The following is a 22484-nucleotide window of genomic DNA, read 5'->3' on the forward strand; positions in this document are numbered from 1 at the left end:
TATGGTCAAAAAGGAGGGCATAATTATGTACAAACATGAACTTTATTATTATTATTATTTTGCATAGAAGTTGGGTATTACAAATCCTACCCCCCTTTAAAATAATCTCGTCCTCGAGATTTAAGAAGGTCTAGGAAAAAGATGGGGAGAAACTATGTGAAGCTCTTCTTCTCTTTCCCAAGTTGCTTCATCTTCGCCATGGTGACTCCATGCACTTTGCACATCTTTATAACCTTATTTCTTGTAACTCGAGTCAGTGTATCGAGAATCTTGATGGGATACTCAGCATAAGTCAAATCCTCTTGAACACTAAGGTCCTCCATTGGTAATTGTTCCTCAGGCACCCTGAGACATTTCTTCAGCTGAGATACATGAAAAACATCGTGAACATCTGCTAGATGATCTGGTAACTCCAATTGATATGCAACCTCACCCACTCGCTTTAAGATTAAGAAGGGTCCAATAAAGCGAGGGGACAACTTTCCTTTGACTTTGAACCTTCTCATGCCCCGGAGCGGTGACACCTTCAAATAGACATAATCTCCCTCTTTAAACTCAAGTAGTCTTCTCCGGGTGTCAGCATAACTTTTCTGCCTTGACTGTGCAGTTCTCAAATTCTCCCTTATTTGCTGAACTTGTTCCTCTGCTTCCTGTATAATCTCAGGCCCAAACAATTGTCTTTCACCAGTTTGATCCCAATACAGTGGAGTCCTGCACTTTCTGCCATACAAAGCTTCAAACGGTGACATCTTCAAACTGGCCTGGTAGCTATTATTATATGAGAACTCAGCATAAGGTAGACTCTTATCCCAACTTCCACCATGCTTAAGGGCACAAGCTCTTAACATATCTTCCAGCACTTGGTTGGTCCTCTCAGTCTGCCCATCAGTCTGGGGATGGTAAGCCGAACTAAAATTCAATCTCGTATCCAATGACTCGTGTAACTTCTTCCAATACCGAGAGGTAAACTGTGATCCTCGATCAGACACGATTTTCTTTGGCACACCATGCAGGCATACAATTCGTGCCATATACAACTCTGCCAACTTGGCTCCTGAATATGTGGTCTTCAGTGGAATAAAGTGGGCTACCTTAGTTAGCCTATCCACAATCACCCATATAGAATCATATCCAGCAGACGTGCGGGGTAATCCAACAATGAAGTCCATGCCAATCTCTTCCCATTTCCACTTAGGTATCTTCAGTGGGTGCAGTAGTCCGGCTGGCCTCTGATGTTCAGCCTTAACTCTTTGGCATACATCGCACATAGCCACATGTGCAGCCACATCTCTCTTCAATCCATACCACCAATATTTTTGCTTCAAATCCTGATACATCTTAGTACTTCCAGGATGGATAGAATATACTGAATCATGTGCCTCCTTCAATATGGTTTTCCGAAGACTATCAATATCAGGAACACAAATCTGATTCTTGAACCATATCGTGCCTTGCTCATCCTCCGTGAACTCTGGGCCTCTACCCTCTGTTATCAGATCCTTGATCTCCTGGATTTTAGCATCACCAACCTGAGCTTTACGAATTTCTTGCTCCAAGGTAGGTTCCAATTCAATAGTCACTCCTTCAGTATGTGTAACAATTCCTAGGTTGAGCCTCTCAAAATCTTTTGCTAACTCGTCAGGTAGCTCGACAACGAAAGCGGAGTGAACATGCTCCTTCCGACTCAAGGCATCTGCAACCAAATTCGCCTTGCCTGGGTGATAGTGAATTTCCAAATCATAATCCTTAATGAGCTCCAACCAACGGCGTTGCCTAAGGTTGAGATCCTTCTGAGTGAATATATACTTCAAACTCTTATGATCCGTATATACTTGGCACTTAGTTCCCATGATGTAGTGTCTCCAAATCTTAAGTGCATGCACAACTGCTGCCAGCTCTAAATCATGAGTGGGGTAGTTCAATTCATGTTTCCGCAACTGACGAGACGCATAGGCGATCACATGTCCTTCTTGCATGAGCACACATCCCAATCCTTGGCCATATGCATCACAATAGATATTAAATCCTTTCTGTAAATCTGGCATAACCAACTCTGGAGGTGACATTAATCTCTCCTTCAATTGATCAAAGCTTTCTTGACATTTCTCATCCCACTTAAATTCTCTTCCTTTCTCCAAAAGTGAGGTCATAGGCTTGGCAATTTTAGAGAACCCTTCAATGAATCTCCGATAATATCCTGCTAGCCCCAAGAAACTCCGAATCTCAGTAACTGTAGTGGGCACTCTCCACTCCATTATCTCCTTCACTTTAGCAGGATCCACTGCTATTCCTCCATTAGAAATAATATGACCAAGGAATGGCACCTTGTCAATCCAAAACTCGCACTTGCTAAACTTAGCATAGAGTTGGTTATCTCGCAGCTTCTGTAGCACCAACCTTAGATGTTGTTCATGCTCACTTTCACTCTTAGAATAGATAAGAATATCGTCTATGAACACCACGACGAATCTGTCCAAATACTCCATAAACACCTTATTCATCAAATTCATAAAATAAGCTGGTGCATTGGTTAATCCAAACGACATAACGGTGAACTCATATAAACCATATCGGGTCGAGAAATCCGTCTTGGGGATATCCGATGGTCTAATCTTCATTTGATGGTATCCCGATCGGAGATCAATCTTCGAGAATACCCTAGCATCTCTCATCCGATCAAATAAATCTTCAATGCGGGGTAATGGATACTTGTTCTTCACAGTGACATCATTAAGGGTCCTATAATCCACGCACATCCCTTGTGATCCATCTTTCTTTTGTACAAATAGAACCGGCGCTCCACAAAGTGAAGACTTCGGACGAATATATCCAGCCTCTTGTAATTCAATTAATTGCTTCTTAAGTTCCTTTAGTTCTTCTACGGACATTCTGTATAGCCGTTTAGAAATAGGAACAGTCCCAGGTAAGAGATCAATGACCAACTCGACTTCAAATCTTTGTCCTTTGGAACTGGTGAGTTCTACGGTTCCCTTAGCACAGTGTATATACTGCCTTTGCCTTTCTTAACCATGACATACCAAGGATCACGTCTATAGTGCTCTCTTCTCACACTATAAGGGTAGCCCATCTGGGTTAGAAATACAGGGTACGAAAGAAAGGGCGGTAGATAAGGCATGTTACTTTAGGGGATTTATTAGCTAAGTGTGTTCTAATAAAGACAATACATTACCTTATGGTGGTACATGCTAAGATGTCCATATATAATATTTCAATCAATCAAAGAAGCAAATCAGACATTAATCATCAGAACAATCAACCAACATTTTTTTAATAGAGAAAATAGTTTTGATTTTGTCTTAGGTTTCCTATCTCTTAAAAAGATCATAAGTGTAGGATTCTAAGGTGTGAAATCCTTCTTGTCTTAGAGTAGCAAAGATAAGAATGATCAGAGTAGAACAGTAGAAGGTGAGACAGGATCAAGATAAGTATAGAAAGAATCAGAGTAAGGTAAGTATAGAATGAATCAGAATAAGATAAGTAGGTAAGGGTTTGTCCATTTCTATCTAGGTTTCGTCCTACAGTCAACATTTCCTCTGATACCACTTCTGTCACACCCGGCTTTAAGGAACAAAGCCAGGTGCATCTCATACATGCGCCAAGAAGACAACATATACAATAACAGAGTGTATAGAGATAAATGTCACAATAATCAGAGTATTTATTACATAGCGGAAGACTTATTACAAAATAAAGGAATAAATGTAAAACAAACTAAGGATCGTTGGCGCCAATGTCAACTGAGAAACGCCACCTAGATCAGATCATACTCCTCGCCTTGTGGCTCCTCGTGAACCACCTGTTCTTCTCCTGTGGGGGGGTGTGAGACAGCAAGAGTGAGCTCACATACGTTCATCGCTCAACAAGTTGTGGGGAATAATGTGGCATGAACTCACCAAAGGTGGGAGTTCATAAAGTGTAAGGCTGATCAATGAAATAAAGGCTGAAGCTGAGCATTGCTTTTAAGTTGGTCAAAATTTTATTAGCAATTACTAAGTACAAGTAAATACCAACCCTTAGAAATAATAAATAAAAGTAATAATGAAATAATCCCAGATGCAATGAAATGACAGATTGAGTTTAAGTTCCATAATTTAATCATGTGAGTGTCCGAGCCGCTCATGACCGTGAGCACGGCTAGTATACTAGTTTTACACTCTGCAGAGGTTGCGCATCTTTACCCACAAGTCGTGTTACCCATTTGCCACGGAGTTGATCAGACTCCATACACCTCTACCTAGGAAGCGAGGCAGGGTACCACTACGAGGCCTTTACAAAGTTCCACTAGCTTCAGACTACCCGCTACAGTTTATAGGAAGTTCCAATGCAGGGTTCCTGACTGACTGCCATCGCAGCAAAATCAACCAGGGACCTCCCTACACTGACCACTCCCCTACTGCCCTTGCCCCTTTCGGGTAAGGTAGCCCTCCACTAGCTTTCCTAGTTAATCAGCCAAGGGCGTCCCATTAAACCCTTGTGGTAGCACTGTTTTCCCGGGTGGTTCTCCATGTTCCCATTAACATAATGATCTTAACATGAACAAGGAAGAATAAAACAGATAACAATAAATAGTATAACAATGAGTGATGAATATCTCTATACCCAAATCCACATAAAGCAATAGCATGTACTACCCAAAACTTTAGTAGTAAAGCCAGTGGTAAAACAAGGTATAAAGATAGTCAAAATCTAGGGTATCCTATTGGGTCCCATCAAAATTAACCTATGCAGATCATTATGAATAATAAGAACATGAATGGGTAAAAGAAGTGATCAAGGGCACAACTTGCCTTCCACGAGCTCCTGCTCAGCTATCTCTACTTGCTGAACCTCAGATTCCACAGTGGCATGCTCGTCTATTCGCATCAATACAATACATACATAGCATAGCATAAATTAACATCACATTAAACATGCAAATAAAATATACAGTAATAAACTAGACATTAAAATATGATCACAGGAATTGGAATCATTAAATTTGGAGTTATATATTTTAAGTTATGGATTTTCTAAGGTTTTATGCATTTAATACAAGATTAAGTGAAAGAATAATTTTAATGTGTTTTTCATGTCAGAAAAGAGGCACTAATGGGTAGACAATATTATTACAAAAATTTAGGAACTGGAATGGACCAATTTGGAGTTCATATGCATTTTCTACAAATTAAACAAGTTTCTGCAATTAAATTTGTACTAAAAACCATTTTCTAAATGATTCCCCTGGTTTTATTAATTATCTGGACTGGGCACTATTTTCTGGAAAGTGCAGGGGCTGGCGCGCAAGAAATCTGAGACCCAGAGCACAGTCACACAGGATGGCGGGTTGTTTTCTGCATAGTTCAGGGTCTCTTCAGTAAAAAGTTACAGCCGAAGGGGTATCGAGAGGTTCTGGCCGCCCGATCTGAAATGGACGGACCAGATTAGATCTGGGCCGGCTAATAACCCGCATCCATTCTGATCACCGGATCCAAGATCAACGGCCGCGGTTTAATGAATACAGAGCTACGCGCCTATCGTCCGATTATGATCCAAGGGTTAGGAATCAACGGTTCACACGATCTAATCTCGGGCGCTCCTTTCCCATCCAACGACCATCGGTCCGTCATCAATCCTACACCAGCAGCCAGCTCCCCCCTGCGGCGCGCGCAGAGACACCTCCGCACGGACCCTGCCACTAACCGGACTTGAGACAGAGATCTGCCCGCCGTGAGATCGATAGCCGATTTAACGGCCAGGGGCCTCCCTTCCTCCCGACCGACCTGGGTGGCTCTGCCGTGCCCACAAATTCACAGATGAACGGTCACAGACCTCTGGGACGAAGGGATAAGGTAACAACTAATCTCAGCCGTCCATCACAGAATCAAAGGGCACCCGGGCGTCTTCAACCTTTCGCCGCCCAGGACGCCATCGTGCCATACCCGGCTCCCTCTCTCCTGTCGGCCAACCAGCGCTCTGCCCTTGAGTCTACAGCGGCACCCCGATAGCATGCCAGCCCCACAGGATACCGGAGACCCCCCAGACCCCAGTCACGGCGAGTTGCAACTTGCAATATGGTCTCTGGAATACGCGCTGAGGAAAAAAAATAGTAAAACTCACCGGAGATCCCGTGCGCCAGCCACCGATTGATGTGGAAGCCCGAGCTTAGCGAGGGAGCGGCGACGTTCGATCACCATCACTCACGTCCATGGAACTTGAATCACCACCGACGTGAATTCCCGACGGCGACTCTCCCTTACTCTATCTCTCTCTTCTGCGCAATCCTTGCTCCCACGGACGCCCGTGGTCTGCCAATGGTGGTGGTCGCGAGAGGCGGAAAGAGGGTAGAAAGGAGATTTTGGGCCGTGGCTTCTTAAATAGGCGGTAGTCGGATCGAGCGCAGAAACCACCCGCGCGACTCCGCCGCGATTCCGCCATGCACGGCGCTCGTTAGAAGAGAGCTACGCACCTGGACCCACGTGTAAGCGTCGATGGAGGGGCTGAGCAGAGGGCCCATGCGGTCAGCCAATCCGAGGAACAAGCGCGCCTACAGACTGGAATTGCTAGCACTGGGCCGCGTGAAGTAAAGCCAAGTGGGCCGAGCGTGCGCCAGATTCGGTTGGATGGTGAAGTTAGATGGGCCTGCAGTGAGCATTCAGCCCAAGTGACGTGGTAAAGTCCCTTTTGTTTTATTCTTTTGTAATTTCCTGTTCACTTCTTTCTATTTCCTTTTCCCAATTTCAAATATTCAAACAAAATCTAAATTCATGTTTTGAACTTCAGATTTCAAACTCCAAACACAGTCCTAAAGTGAATAAATTGTTCTACTGTTTACATTTTGTTTAACTCTTCTTTCTATAGTTAGGGAATATTTGACTTAATTCGAATTTTCTTTCTAATTCATAATCCTTTCCAATTTCTTACTTTAATTTTGTATTTAAGTGGATTTGAATACATAAGTTTCCATTAAGATGCACCACATAAGAAAATCAGCATGACATGCATTTCTATATTTTACTTTGCTTATGGTCAAAAAGGAGGGCATAATTATGTACAAACATGAACTTTATTATTATTATTATTTTGCATAGAAGTTGGGTATTACAATTTTGCAGGATCACCTATTCACCCTCTCTAGGTGCTCTCAGCCTTCCCTACGTACGTCTGGATTGTCCGCGCTCTAAGCCAAACGGTCCGCGATGGCGCCAGGTCATCTTCCTCCTCGTTGTGACCTTAGTCTTTCCCTTGGGGGAGAGATCTTAGGGTGATTCGATCGGTAGGCCGCTCGAGGCGTCCCTAGACAACATAGAGTTGCCTAATATTTAAGAGATCAAGTCGAGGAAGAGATCTCTTGGATTGACAACTAGACCTTGCCCCTAGGAGAGGTAAGATCCTAGAGTCTTCTTGGGCTCGGCAGGTCACGCGAGACGGATCTAGATGACGTAGAGTCGAATAGAGATGGAGGCAGATATGTGGAAAACTACAACTAGACTATGCTGCATCTACTCGTAAGGCAGGAATGATAAAGAAATAATAAAGAACGTAATTGGTTTGATTGGAATGTGTTCGGGGGTTCTCAATTAGTTGTACCCCTTCATATATATATAGGGGGAGATCTGGACCCGTCCCTAGGTGATAGCCAACAGATCCCACATGATTAGATGGATAACCACACATGAGATAAGGATAATCGTCCGAGTCGTGGACCGTCCGATCCCTAGAGCCAAATCATCCGCCACTTTTGGTGTTAACACCAAGCCTAACACGTTCTCTCGTCTCACCTGGTTATATATATTGACTTTGTTCCCACCCTTCTTACCAAATAAACATCGTTATGCTGGATTATTTAGAACAACAAAATGAACACAATGGATCACACAATCCGAAAACTTTTGCATCCACTACTCGGCCCTATTTTTCATATGTGCATAGGAGAATATAACTGTATAATAGTCGATTGTATTATTGTTGAGCCTTATAGACAGATTATAGATTACTACATTATTTATGGGACAAGAAGCCTCTCTTAGAGATAAGGTAAGTCAGGATTACACAACCCTAATTAATCCTAATATACTTATAGGGCGTTTGTATGCTCCAGCTCCAGAAAACTTGTTGTATTTAAGTCGTGTATGTTGACATTGCATAGGTACACCGAAGAGGAAAGACAAAATACATCAAGGTCCCGTTTGTTTCCTTTCATTTTGAGGAATTGAAATCTTACTAATGGAATAGGTTATTTTTTTAGAATGTGACTTTCCACAACTTTCCAAAGTTTACATATAAGCCTATCTCAAATTTATAGGGTGAGAGATGAAAATTGATTTTATAGATTTACATGCTATTTTTCCGATATACAACTTATAGCACACTCTTCTACTTGCTTCGCTATAACATAAATGTAGTATATAACTATCTCTCTCATATGATTTAGGATAATATACAAATATATTACATATATAAATATATGAACTTAATTAGTTTTTGTCTAAATTATAATTATTAAAATATAATTCAATTCCAATGAAACAAACGGGGAAGGGCGAATCAGAAAGAAGAATCACGTTTGAGTTAGTCCAACATGACATAACCATCTAGAAGAAATAGTATCTTTTGATTCTAAGAGCACCTAGAGGGCGGTGAATAGGTAATCCTGTAAAAACTTGAAACTTAAAGCCACAAACTTGATTAAGTGTTAGCACAATGAAATCAAGTGGCTAAGGAGAGCTCTTGTGAACCACAATTGACACAGTGAGAACAAGCACAAGAGACACGGAGATTTATCCCATGGTTCGGCCAAGTACAACACTTGCCTAGTCCACGTTGTGGCGTCCCAATGGACGAGAGTTGCACTCAACTCCTTTCAAGTGATCCAATGATCAACTTGAATACCACGGTGTTCTTTTTCCTTTACTCTTTCCCGTTTGCGAGGAATCTCCACAACTTGGAGCCTCTCGCCCTTACAATGAGATGATCACAAAGAAGCACAGATGTAAGAGTGGGAAGAGCAACACACACAAGCCTCAAAGCACGAGCACAAACACGCACACAAGTCACAACTTGAGCTCTAAGATCACACACGGAGTTCTCAACTCAAGAGGAGCTCAAATTGCTATCACAACAAATCAAATGCGCTAGAGAGATGTCTTGGTGCTAAGAGATGATCAAAGAATGCTTGGTGTACTTAGTGTTCTCCATGCGCCTAGGGGTCCCTTTTATAGCCCCAAGGTAGCTAGGAGCCGTTGAGAGCAATCCAGGAAGGCAAATCTTGGCCTTCTGTCGGGTGGCGCACCGGACAGTCTGGTGCACCACCGGACAGGCACTGTTCAGTGTCCGGTGTTGATTGCTTTCCTATTCTGGCGCAGCCGACCGTTGAAGATTTGGAGCCGTTGGCGCACCGGACACTGTCCGGTGCACACCGGACAGTCCGGTGCCCCCATCAGACCGTTGGCTCGGCCACGCGTCACGCGTGGTCGACCGTTGGCTCGGTCGACCGTTGGCTCACCGGACAGTCCGGTGATTTATAGCCATACGCCGCCGTCGAGACCCGAGAGCAGGCAGTTCACCAGACGCCAGCCTGGCGCACCGGACACTGTCCGGTGCACCGAGACTGAGCAGAGTCTTGGCTTCTCGAGCCAAGTCTTTTCCATTTGTCTTTTCTCTGATTCTAGCACTTAGACAAATATGTTAGTACACAAAAACCAATGTACTAAGTCTAGAATCATACCTTTGTATTGATTTGCACTTTGTCCACCATTTGGCATAGTTTAACACATAACCATTTGTGTTGGACACTTAATCACCAAAATACTTAGAAATGGTCCAAGGGCACATTTCCCTTTCAATCTCCCCCTTTTTGGTGATTTATGCCAACACAACAAAAAGCAACATATAGAAGTGCAACATCAATGCAAATTAGAACAAGATATTGTTTTGATTCAAATTTGGCATATTTGGATCATTCTTTGCCACCACTTGGTTTGTTTTTGCAAATCAAACTCAATTTCCTATCTCTAAGTCAATTTCACTTGTTGAGGCATAGAGAAAGGTATTCCAAGAGAAATTGATCAAAGATTCAAAAACTCCCCCTTTTTCCCATAATCAAACATTCTCCCCACAAGAGACCAACTTTTGACAAGAAGAGACATTAAGAGGATTTTGACAAAACAAAAACTCTAACTCTACTATTTTCAAAATTCTCAAGTGGTAGCTGATCCATTTCTTTCTTTGGCCTTATTTTCTCCCCCTTTGGCATCAAGCACCAAAACGGGATCAATCTTGGCCCTTTAAACCCCATTGCCTCACCAAAATCTTCAAATAAGAATAAAAGGCAATAAGAGTATGGAGATGAACTTGGAGTAAGTTACCCTCTCATCAGAGTGCAGTGGAAGTCTTTCATGGTCCAAGTCCATCTTTCCCTTTCAATCCACCTTTGAGACTAAATCAAACAAGCTCAAACACATGGTTAGTCTCAAAGGGTCAAGTTGTAGCACAGCTCCCCCTAAATATGTGCATCACATGCAAATGGACTTGTGAGGTCCGGGGAGTGCTTGTACAACTTGAGCACCATAACTAAGCAACAAAAATGCATAAAGAAACATGATCAAAGGCATAAAACACATGTATGCTATAAATCAATCCAAGTTCCGCGAATCTAAGACATTTAGCTCACTACGCAGCCTGCAAAAGGTCTTCTCATCTAGAGGCTTGGTAAAGATATCGGCTAGCTGGTTCTCGGTGCTAACATAAAACACTTCGATATCTCCCTTTTGCTGGTGGTCTCTCAAAAAGTGATGCCGGATGTCTATGTGCTTAGTGCGGCTGTGTTCAACAGGATTATCCGCCATGTGGATTGCACTCTCATTATCACATGGGAGTGGGACTTTGCTCAGATTGTAGCCAAAGTCCTTGAGGTTTGCCTCATCCAAAGTAGTTGAGCGCAACACTGTCCTGCGGCAACATACTCGGCATCAGCGGTGGATAGGGCAACGGAAGTTTGTTTCTTAGAACTCCAAGAAACCAGGGACCTTCCTAAGAATTGGCACGTCCCTGATGTACTCTTCCTATCAACCTTACATCCAGCATAATTGGAGTCTGAATATCCAATTAAGTCAAAGGTAGACCCCTTTGGATACCAGATCCCGAAGCAAGGCGTAGCGACTAAATATCTAAGAATTTGTTTCACAGCCACTAAGTGACACTCCCTTGGATCGGATTGAAATCTAGCACACATGCATACACTAAGCATAATATCCGGTCTACTAGCACATAAGTAAAGCAAGGAACCTATCATAGACCGGTATGCTTTTTGATCAATGGACTTACCTACTTTGTTGAGGTCGACGTGTCTGTCAGTTCCCATTGGAGTCTTTGCGGGCTTGGCGTCCTTCATCCCAAACCGCTTGATCAAGTCTTGCGTGTACTTCATTTGGGAGATGAAGGTGCCGTCCTTGAGTTGCTTCACTTGGAACCCAAGGAAGTAGTTCAACTCGCCCATCATCGACATTTCAAACTTTTGAGTCATCACCCTGCTAAACTCTTCACAAGACTTTTGGTTAGTAGAACCAAATATTATGTCATCGACATAAATCTGGCACACAAATAAGTCACCATCACAAGTCTTAGTAAATAAAGTTGGATGGGCTTTCCCAACCTTGAAAGCATTAGCAATTAAAAAGTCTCTAAGGCATTCATACCATGCTCTTGGGGCTTGCTTAAGTCCATAGAGCGCCTTAGAGAGCTTACACACGTGGTCGGGGTACCGTTCATCCTCAAAGCCAGGGGGTTGCTCTACGTATACCTCCTCCTTGATTGGCCCGTTGAGGAAAGCGCTCTTCACATCCATTTGGAACAACCTGAAAGAATGGTGAGCGACATAGGCTAACAATATGCAAATTGACTCTAGCCTAGCCACAGGAGCAAAAGTCTCCTCAAAGTCCAAACCTGCGACTTGGGCATAACCTTTTGCCACAAGTCGTGCCTTGTTCCTTGTCACCACCCCGTGCTCATCCTGTTTCTTGCGGAACACCCACTTGGTTCCCACAACATTTTGCTTGGGTCGTGCCACCAGTGTTCAAACTTCATTTCTCTTGAAATTGTTGAGCTCCTCCTGCATGGCCAACACCCATTCCAGATCTAGCAAGGCCTCTTCTACCCTGAAAGGCTCAAAAAGAAGAGACAAAAGAGTAATGCTCACAAAAATTAACTAATCTAGAGCGAGTAGTTACTCCCTTGCTAATATCACCCAATATCTGGTCGACGGGATGATTCCTTTGAATCGTCGCTCGAACTTGAGTTGGAGGGGCATGTTGTGCTTCTTCCTCCATAACATGATCATCTTGTGCTCCCCTTGATCACACGTCTCTTCTTGATGAACCTGTTCATCGTCTTGAGTTGGGGGTTGCACCATTGTTGAGAAAGAAGGTTTATCTTGCTCTTTTTGTTCCTGTGGTCGCACATCTCCAATTGCCATGGTGCGTATTGTGGTTGTTGGAACGTCTTCTACATCATCAAGATCAACAACTTGCTCTCTTGGAGAGCCATTAGTCTCATCAAATACAACGTCGCTAGAGACTTCAACCAAACCCGATGATTTGTTGAAGACCCTATACGCCTTTGTATTTGAGTCATAACCTAACAAAAACCCTTCTACAGCTTTGGGAGCAAACTTAGAATTTCTACCTTTCTTCAGTAGAATATAACGTTTGCTCCCAAAAACACGAAAGTATGACACATTGGGTTTGTTACCGGTTAGGAGTTCGTACGACGTTTTCTTGAGGAGGCGATGAAGGTAGACCCGGTTTATGGCGTGGCAAGCCGTGTTCATGGCTTCCGACCAAAACCGCTCGAGCGTCTTGAACTCTCCAAGCATCATCCTCGCCATGTCTATGAGTGTCATGTTCTTCCTCTCTACCACACCGTTTTGTTGTGGTGTGTAGGGAGCGGAGAACTCGTGCTTGATTCCTTCCTCCTCAAGGTACTCCTCCACTTGAAGGTTCTTGAATTTGGACCTATTGTCGCTCCTTATCTTTTTGACCTTGAGCTCAAACTCATTTTGAGCTCTCCTTAGGAAACGCTTGAGGGTCCCTTGGGTTTCTATTTTATCCTACAAAAAGAATACCCAAGTGAAGCGGGAAAAATCATCAACTATAACAAGACCATACTTACTTCCTCCTATGCTTCGGTAGGCGACGGGTCCGAAGAGGTCCATATGAAGTAACTCCAGAGGTCTTGATGTGGTCATTACATTCTTGCTGTGATGAGCACTTCCCACTTGTTTACCTGCTTGACAAGCTGCACAAGGTCTATCTTTTTCGAAAGTTACATTTGTTAGACCTAACACATGTTCTCCCTTTAGAAGTTTGTGAAGGTTCTTCATCCCCACATGTGCTAAACTGTGATGCCACAGCCAGCCCATGCTAGTCTTAGCAATTAAGCATGCATCTAGACCGGCCTCTTCCTTTGCAAAATCAACTAAATAGAGTTTGTCGTCTAGTACACCCTTAAAAGCTAATGAACCATCACTCCTTCTAAAGATAGACACATCTACGTTTGTGAATAAGCAATTATAACCCATATTACAAAGTTGACTAACGGACAACAAGTTATACCCGAGCGACTCAACTAAAAACACATTAGAAATGGAGTGCTCGGATGAAATAGCAATCTTTCCTAGCCCTTTAACCTTGCCTTGATTCCCGTCACCGAATATGATTGAATCTTGGGAATCTTTGTTCTTGACGTAGGAGGTGAACATCTTCTTCTCCCCCGTCATGTGGTTTGTGCATCCGCTGTCGATAATCCAGCTTGAGCCCCTGGATGCATAAACCTGCAAGGCAATTTAGGCTTGGGTTTTAGGTACCCAACTCTTGTTGGGTCCTACAAGGTTAGTAACAATGGTCTTAGGGACCTAAATGCAAGTTTTATCTCCCTTGCATTTTGCCCCTAATTTCCTAGCAATCACCTTCTTATCCTTTCTACAAATTGCAAAGGAAGCATTGCAAGCATGATAAATTGTAGAAGGTTCATTAACTATTTTCCTAGGAACATGAGCAACATTTCTCCTAGGCATATGATGAATGACATTTTTCCTAGGCATATCTCTACCATGCACATAGGAAGAACTTGAAGCAAACATTGCATTTGAATCATAAGCATTACAACTCCTATCATGATGAACATTTCTAGAAAATTTCCTATCATAAATAAATGCATGATTCTTTTGAGCACTATTAGCCATAGGGGCCTTCCCTTTCTCTTTTGTGAAAGTGGGAGTCCTTTGGCTTGTTAAGTTCTTGGCTTCCCTTTTGAAACCAAGTCCATCCTTGATTGAGGGGTGTCTACCAATAGTGTAAGCATCCCTTGCAAATTTTAGTTTGTCAAATTCATTCTTGCTAGTCTTAAGTTGGGCATTAACACTAGCCACTTCATCATTTAATTTGGAAATGGAAATTAAGTGTTCGCTACAAGCATCAACATTAAAATCCTTACACTTATTGCAAATCACAACATGTTCTACACAAGAGCTTGATTTATTAGCTATTTCTAACTTAGTATTTAAATCAACATTAATACTCTTTAAGCTCGAAATAGATTCATGGCAAGTAGATATTTCACATGAAAGCATTTCATTTCTTTTAACTTCTAAAGCAAGAGAATTTTGTGCACTAACAAATTTATCATGCTCTTCATATAAAAGATCCTCTTGCTTCTCTAACAATCTATTCTTCTCATTCAAAGCATCAATTAATTCATTGATCTTGTCAATTTTAGTTCTATCTAAACCTTTGAATAAGCTAGCGTAGTCTACTTCATCATCACTAGACTCATCGTCACATGAAGAAGCATACATAGTGGTACTTCGAGTACTTACCTTCTTCTCCTTTGCCATGAGGCAGGTGTGGTGCTCTTTGGGGAAGAGAGCCGACTTGTTGAAGGCTGAGGCGGCGAGCCCTTCGTTGTCGGAGTCGAACGAGGAACAATCCGAATCCCACTCCTTTCCAAGGTGTGCCTCGCCCTTCGTCTTTTTGTAGGTCTTCTTCTTTTCCCACTTTCCGCTCTTTCCTTGTTCCTGGTCACTATCATTTTCGGGACAGTTAGCAATAAAGTGACCAATCTTACCACACTTGAAGCAGGAGCGCTTTCCCTTCGTCTTGCTCTTGTTGGGATGCTCCTTGCGACCTTTGAGCGTCGTCTTGAAGCGCTTGATGATGAGGGCCATTTCGTCCTCATTTAGCCCGGCCGCCTCAACTTGTGCCACCTTGCTAGGTAGCGCCTCCCTGCTACTTGTTGCTTTGAGAGCAATAGTTTGAGGCTTGTAGATCGGCATTGGGCCATTCAATGCATCATCAACATATCTTGCCTCCTTGATCATCATCCGCCCGCTTACAAACTTTCCGAGTATTTCCTCGGGCGGCATCTTGATGTACCTAGGATTCTCACGAATAGAGTTTACAAGATGAGGATCAAGGACAGTGAAGGACCTTAGCATAAGTCGGACGACGTCGTGGTCCGTCCATCTCGTGCTCCCATAGTTCCTTATCTTGTTGACCAGGGTCTTGAGCCTATTGTATGTTTGAGTTGGCTCCTCTCCCCTGATCATTGCGAACCATCCTAGTTCGCCTTCCACCAACTCCATCTTGGTGAGCATGGTGGCGTCATTCCCCTCATGCGAGATCTTGAGGGTGTCCCAGATTTGCTTGGCATTATCCAAGCCGCTCACCTTATTGTATTCTTCCTTGCACAAGGATGCTAAAGAACAGTAGTAGCTTGTGCATTTTTATGGATTTGTTCATTGATAAACATGGAGTTATCCGAACTATCAAATTGCATTCCATTTTCTACTATCTCCCATATACTTGGATGAAGAGAGAACAAGTGACTACGCATTTTGTGACTCCAAAATCTGTAGTCCACTCTGAAAGGGAAATGTGCCCTTGGGCCATTTCTAAGTACTAGGTGAGTGCCCGTGCGTTGCAACGGAAACACATAATACCACGGTACTGTTATGAGAAAAGGTTTCTTAATACATTTGTGATCCTATCTATACATAAATTGTTATTTTAATCTAGTTGTTTCACCACTACATTGCAACCATCAGTACCATACAGACTTTTATATATGATATTTAGGTACACATGTTACTACGATTTTTAAATGAATTACCTTGTAATTGATTCAAAAGATCCATAGCGATAGTAGGTAAGCTTACCAAAGTTTAAGAGAACTTACCCGACAACCAGCCTTCATCATGTGCTTTAAAAGTTAAGGAATTAATACATAAGGAAAACATCATGTGCATTACAAGTTAAGGAATTAATACATAAGGAAAACAAAACAGGAACAAGAATAAAGCATGTCTGGTTGCATATCTAGATTTGTCAGGTGCATAAGAAAAAACATAATCAACCAAAAGTGAAATTCTAACATCCAACATCTTCGACATCCTCGTCATACCATTTGTCCAGTCAACCTTCAAGAACACAGGTCCTTTTTTAGGAGCCTCGGCCACCAACCGCTCTCATATTTCTTGTTCTGGTAGCATATGAATTTATATCTCATCTTTCTTGATCTCTCCCTTTCTGAGAAGGATAACCATCACTCTCACCATACCTACAAAGAAAATCAGATTTAGATGTGTCGCAAATAAAGAAAACAAGAACATTTAAACCCACAAAATATTGAGAGCTACAAGTTTGAACGGCATAAATATAATAGAAGTAAGAAATAGCATGCCCTCTATAGGAAAGCATAAAAACATTGCACTGTAGTTGCTGCATCATCGTGAGCGATGTCTAGCAGTAAAGGATTTAATAGAATGAGTCTCATAAAATTTGACCCATCATATGAAGTATGGTTTATATGTACATAGGGGGAAAAAGGATACTACCAGTATTTTCTTGGAAGAACAGAATGGTTGGGCTTGCATCTGTGGAGAAATGCTATGGCAGCTCTCTGTAGCAGCATGTGGTCTTCAGCAGAGAGAAAATCTGGTGCTGCACTTCAGCAGACCATGCATTTATCCTACAAAGTGTGACCTTATCAAGATCTTTAGCCAATACGGTCATGTCAATGAAGTGAAGGCAGATGTTGCAAACAGTGCCAGCTCTGCCCAGGTGATCTTCAAGAGGCGCATGGTTGCTGAGGTAGCGTTTGCAGGTGCTGGGAAGATCAGTGCCCTTGGACCTGCCCTCATGAGCTTTCGTCTCACTGACTTCCCAGCTAGTGCTTCAGGAAATAAAGCTTCCCATGTTGCATCAAAGAGTGAATAGTGTTGCTTGACCAGTGAGGTAAAAACGGTTTTCGTCTCACTGACTTTCGATCTAGATCTAACCACCTTGCTCTTGCTCCAATCTGCGGGCAGAAAAAGGAGGTAGACAAATTAGAAGAGAAATCACAAAGAAGCATAGATCGAGAAGCTGAGATGCTGGTCACTCCCTGAAGAATACGGTGATCTGCTCCTGCTTTGCATGCCTTCGGGCGCCATCACCACCAGCCCGAATGGGCCGACGCCGCACGAGTCCGACAAGGAGGTGTCCTTCTCCACGCACGTGTGCAGCTTGTGAGGATCATGCAGCCACTCGGGGTCTAGCTCCTCAACGTCCTCTAGGCTCTTCAGCACCTCGAACACAACCTCCATGTCCGTCTGCATGGCATCGACTATATTGCAAAAAGATAGGAGTAATATGATGCAATGAATTACTAAAATAAATTTTATAGAGGCTAGATCATGGTCTACAGTAATATAAAAACAACAAACTAAACCTATAGTAAACATCATTAATATAACTAACTGAGAACAGACAATGAGATACCTGAAGACTATGTCAGTTGTGCCTGGTTGCAGCGGTAAGAAATATCTTGATAGAACATGGATTACATTTTCCATTAGTTTGGTGTCATTTTGCTCTTTAGCATGTTGCTGCAAATGGAGAGAATCATAACCAGGTAGCTAGAAAAAATGGGTACCAGAAGACTTTTTTAACAAAATAACAATAGATAATGAGCAGAACCAATCATTGGTGTTAAATAGTATGCTTCCATAAAGCCTTCAATCATGCATTCATCACATTACCTTAATCAAACCGATTTTTTTGTCATGATGGAGGGTCAAACAGAAACATGCACAAAGATTTTTTTGGGTGGGTATGTATAAGTAATAGTTATTATAGCACAAAACTGAAAAGTGACACTACATCAAAGTTACTGCCTTTATAAACTGGAACAGATGCCATATATCCTTTAGCATTTCAACCTTGTGTAGTACTATCATCTTAAAAATGAACTTGACAGCTCATGTGTTAGCAGAAAAAAAAACAGATGCACCATTCTTTTCATTAAGATGCAAGGCACAATTTTCTATCAGGAAATCTTAAATCTGTGGAAAATCCATTAGAAACCAGATTCAAAGGAAATGGTTACAGAAATGGAAATATGCACCCAACTCGTATTAGATAAAACTAACCAAATGTGATGGTGGCTCGTCGTAGCATAGGTCAAACATAGCTTCACTCGGCTATACAACTTATTGGCTAAATTTGTGAAGTCACCTTGTATGCGAGGATCTGATGCAGAACCCAGTAAAACCACCTATTATAGGAAGACAAACCTCAGTTCTAAAGAGTAGTGACTGAACCAGCATAGTTGAAGAGTAGTGACTGAAAGCATACGTAACTCAAGCTCAAAAGTTATATTTGAAGCAGGCTATGTTATAAAACTTGCCTATATGTAAGCTAGGTCATGGATGGGTGTTAGGTTCAGTTTCCTTCCACTCTACTCAGTTCAAAGAACTGTTGTCCGATGAACCAAGTGTGAAGCTACTACATGTCTGCATCTGCCAAATAGTTATTCCTCCTCAACAGTTTGCAATGAGTGCATCTGCCAAATAGTTATTCCTCCTCAACAGTTTGCAATGAGTGAAGGATTGGATCAGATATCACCACCAAATATAGATGATTAAGAAAACAGTGCTAGTGTACAAAAGCTAAAGTTGTTGGCATAAAAACATTAATAAAATAACTCACCGTTACCAAGGTCAAAACCTTTGTTCTTTGCAGCCTCTTCAAGTCCTAAACACTTAGACTTTCTTAGCCTCTCTTGAAGCCTATCCTGCAGATATCACCACCAAATATAGATGATTAATGTTGGGGGCCTTCGGCTTCCGAAGGTCCTCAAAAACATGATTTAATGATGTTTCTGGAGTATAATGTGTGAACAGGTATCTTCGGACTCGAATCAGTACCACAGTGGGAGAAGCCCAAAGAATACGAAGGTTGACATAGCGCCGAAGGTGTGAGCAGGAAAGCTTCGGCGTGATAGCAGAAAAGGAAACCGACTTAAAGATGAAAAGGCTATTTAGACCTTGGTGGAGTACTATAGAATTACTACCAAATGTAAAGGGCATGGGTGTAATTTTATATGGGCTGTGTCCCGCGCCTATAAATAGGTGAACAGTGCCCCCGTACTGTTCACGCTGACTTGGCATTTGCTTTTGCGTCACGCTTGTACTATTACCTTCTTTGGAGCCGAAGGTACATCTGTAATTTGATATCATTTCTATTTTTTCCATAATAATAAGATAGAAATGAGTTGGCAATAATATATATAATTGTTTACATTATCCTTTATATTTCATATGTTTTCTTCTTCATTATTATGTGCTGTGTTTATGAAGGTATGTCCTTCATAACCTTCGTCCGAAATCATTATATCCTCAAGGGAAATAATGCTTCGAAGGACGAAGGACTTTAACGCTTAACATTTCTTGTGTTGCCTTGTTCTTAATTCATAGCATTTGAGAACAAGTCCCCAACATTGGCGCCCACCTCCGGTGAACTCACTTCCACTCTTCGAGTTTTGAACACGTTCGGCAATCATAAACCTTCGCTATGGCGCCGAAGAAAGCTTCAGCAACTGGGGCTGCAGCTCTGCAACCGCTGGACCCCAGTCAAGAGACTCTCTCTCTTCGAGAGGCCCGAAGCCAGAAGAGGAAGGCTGTCAGCCCGACACCGCAAGAGGATGAGCTAGACCAAGAAATCAGAGACATGGAGATGCTTCATCAACAGGTGCAGAGGAAGAAGGAAAAGATGGCCAGGCTAGCTGAACTGCAAAGGCAAATAGACGAAGCCTCCGAAGAAGTTCGCCATCTTACTCAAGACGAGCAAAATCGAGGGCCTCAGCACAAAGACCTTCATCAGGAGGGTTTCTTCAACGAAGATGACTGGTATGACAATTTCCACCATGGAAATTTTGTTTTTGATGATGCTTCTCCTCTGTCCGCTGAGCTGCAGGCTACACCTTGGCCTCCGTCCTATAAGCCGCCCCAGCTTCCCATATTTGACGGCCATTCAGACCCGAAGCAGTTTTTGATGAGCTACGAAGCAACAGTATCTTCGTATGGTGGCAATACTTCAGTCATGGCAAAGTCTTTTGTTATGGCTGTCAGGAGTGTTGCTCAAACTTGGTATTCCTCCCTTCGACCAGGAACGATCACTTCATGGCAAAAGCTGAAGGACATGTTGTTAACCAGCTTCCAAGGGTTTCAGACGAAGCCGGTCACTGCTCAAGCTCTATTTCAGTGCACCCAGGATCACGAAGAATACCTTCAGGCGTATGTCAGGAGGTTCTTGCGTTTGAGGGCACAGGCGCCAACAGTGCCCAACGAAATTGTCATTGAGGCCATGATCAAGGGACTTCGGCCAGGACCTTCAGCTCAATACTTTGCTAGGAAGCCTCCTCAAACTTTGGAGAAGCTGCTCCAGAAGATGGACGAGTATATTCGGGCCGACAATGATTTTCGTCAAAGAAGGGAGGAGGCTTTCAAGTTTTCCGAAATGACTAGGGGCTTCGGAGGAAGATTCTATCCGAGGCACGTCAGGTCAATTCACAACTCTACTCAAAATGATGATAAGGGGAGTCAGCAGCAAAGGCCACAGTGCTCCTCACAGGCTTCGGGGCAACAGCAAAGCTCCTTCCAGCCGCCAGCTCCAAGAGGTAGAGGCGCCAGGGGCTTCGGCGGAAGATTTGGAGATCAACCAAGGAGAATATTTTGCTTGTTCTATGGTGAAAACAAGGGCCATACCACCAGGATGTGCCATGTTACAATCCAGAAGCAAAAGGAGATAGCCGAAGCAGCAGCACAACAGGCTCAGCCGAAGCAGATCATGCACACTGCTTCGTATCATTCGCCTTACATCCCAGAATATGTAGGCAATCACCCTGCAGTTTCTGTTGCTTCGGCGAGTCAACCTCAAGCTTCCTGGCAACAGCCTCTGCCTCCACCACCGCTGCAACAAGGCCAGCAGCCAGAAGGGGGCCAATATGCTCAACACCAAAGGGACTTCAGAGAGCAATCCGAAGCTCGCACAGTCAATAGCACTGTGCCAGAGTCGAAGCACATCTATTGACAAATATCCTACCTTGATAGTAGTCTTTTCCATTCAGTTTTATTTTCTGTATAATAAAGGACACTTTTTAAATTTCATGTAATAGTTTCGTTGTTTGCCACAAGGAAAATATATCTTCTCCACGGGCTCAAGATTTGCGATAGCAAGGAGGATCTTCGAATTATCAAAAATTTATTTTAAAAAAGTCGTTCTAAGGAACGCAGAGTAAGTTTGCTGAAGTTACAAAAAGCCGTTCTAAAGGGAGCGCAGTGTAAGTTTTCTGCTCCAAAGTCGTTCCAAAGGGAATGCAGAGCTTACAGCGAAAAATAAACGCTGATACCGCCTAAGTAAAAGGCGAAGCGCGAAAAGTCAACGCGAATACCGCCGAAAGTAAAAGGCGAAGAAGCTCCTAAGGGAGGCTTACAGCAAAAAATAAACGCTGATTCCGCTAAAGTAAAAGGCGAAGAAGCTCCTAAGGGAGGCTTACAGTGAAAAGTCAACGATGATTTAAAAAGATTATGTGTTTTATTGCGGGAATGTGTGTGTACCTTCGGAATAAATACCATTTTACATAGCATAACATCATCACATCATTTCGCATAGCATAAGCATCATACATCATACTGCATATGGCACAAGAAGGGGACATAATATCGATCTTCGGAAGAATGCTTTGAAAAAGGGAAAATATGCTAAGTCACAAGGAGATACAATATTGATCTTCGGAATGTAGCTTCGGAAAGTATTTTCACGAAGTTTGGATATTCTTCATCAGAGCACTATGGGTATTGTTGTGATTAATGAAAATTCTTCTTCACGAAGCATGAAAAGAAGGGAAGGTGTTTTTTTCGTCAAAGACTCAAAAACGGTACGTATGTAGAATTTCATGCATCGTAAAGAATTGAATCATAAAAAACAAGTATATTATATTCAGGGTTACAAGATATTACACATATTACATTTCAGAAGTTTTTACAATAGCACTTAGTCTTCCCTAAGTACAACTTCCGCAGCTTCGTTCAGGAGTCGATTAACAACTTCATCCATGATAGCTTCAGCCATCTTTTTAATTTCATCGTCTCCTTTTGGGTGAGGGCCCGGAGA

At 42.6% G+C, this 22484-nt stretch overlaps 1 long non-coding RNA gene across 1 annotated transcript; it reads right to left on the bottom strand.

The window, feature by feature from the left end:
- Nucleotides 1-16260: 16260 nt before the first annotated feature.
- Nucleotides 16261-18608, bottom strand: LOC103629158 (uncharacterized). Its single transcript, XR_004850092.1, has 3 exons — nucleotides 18461-18608; nucleotides 17811-17917; nucleotides 16261-17655 (listed from the first exon to the last, which is right to left on the bottom strand). It is a non-coding gene; the product is annotated as an uncharacterized lncRNA (long non-coding RNA).
- Between the last annotated feature and the right edge of the window lie 3876 nt (nucleotides 18609-22484).

Source organism: Zea mays, chromosome 6 (assembly GCF_902167145.1).
Source record: "Zea mays cultivar B73 chromosome 6, Zm-B73-REFERENCE-NAM-5.0, whole genome shotgun sequence".
Lineage (NCBI taxonomy): Eukaryota > Viridiplantae > Streptophyta > Magnoliopsida > Poales > Poaceae > Zea > Zea mays.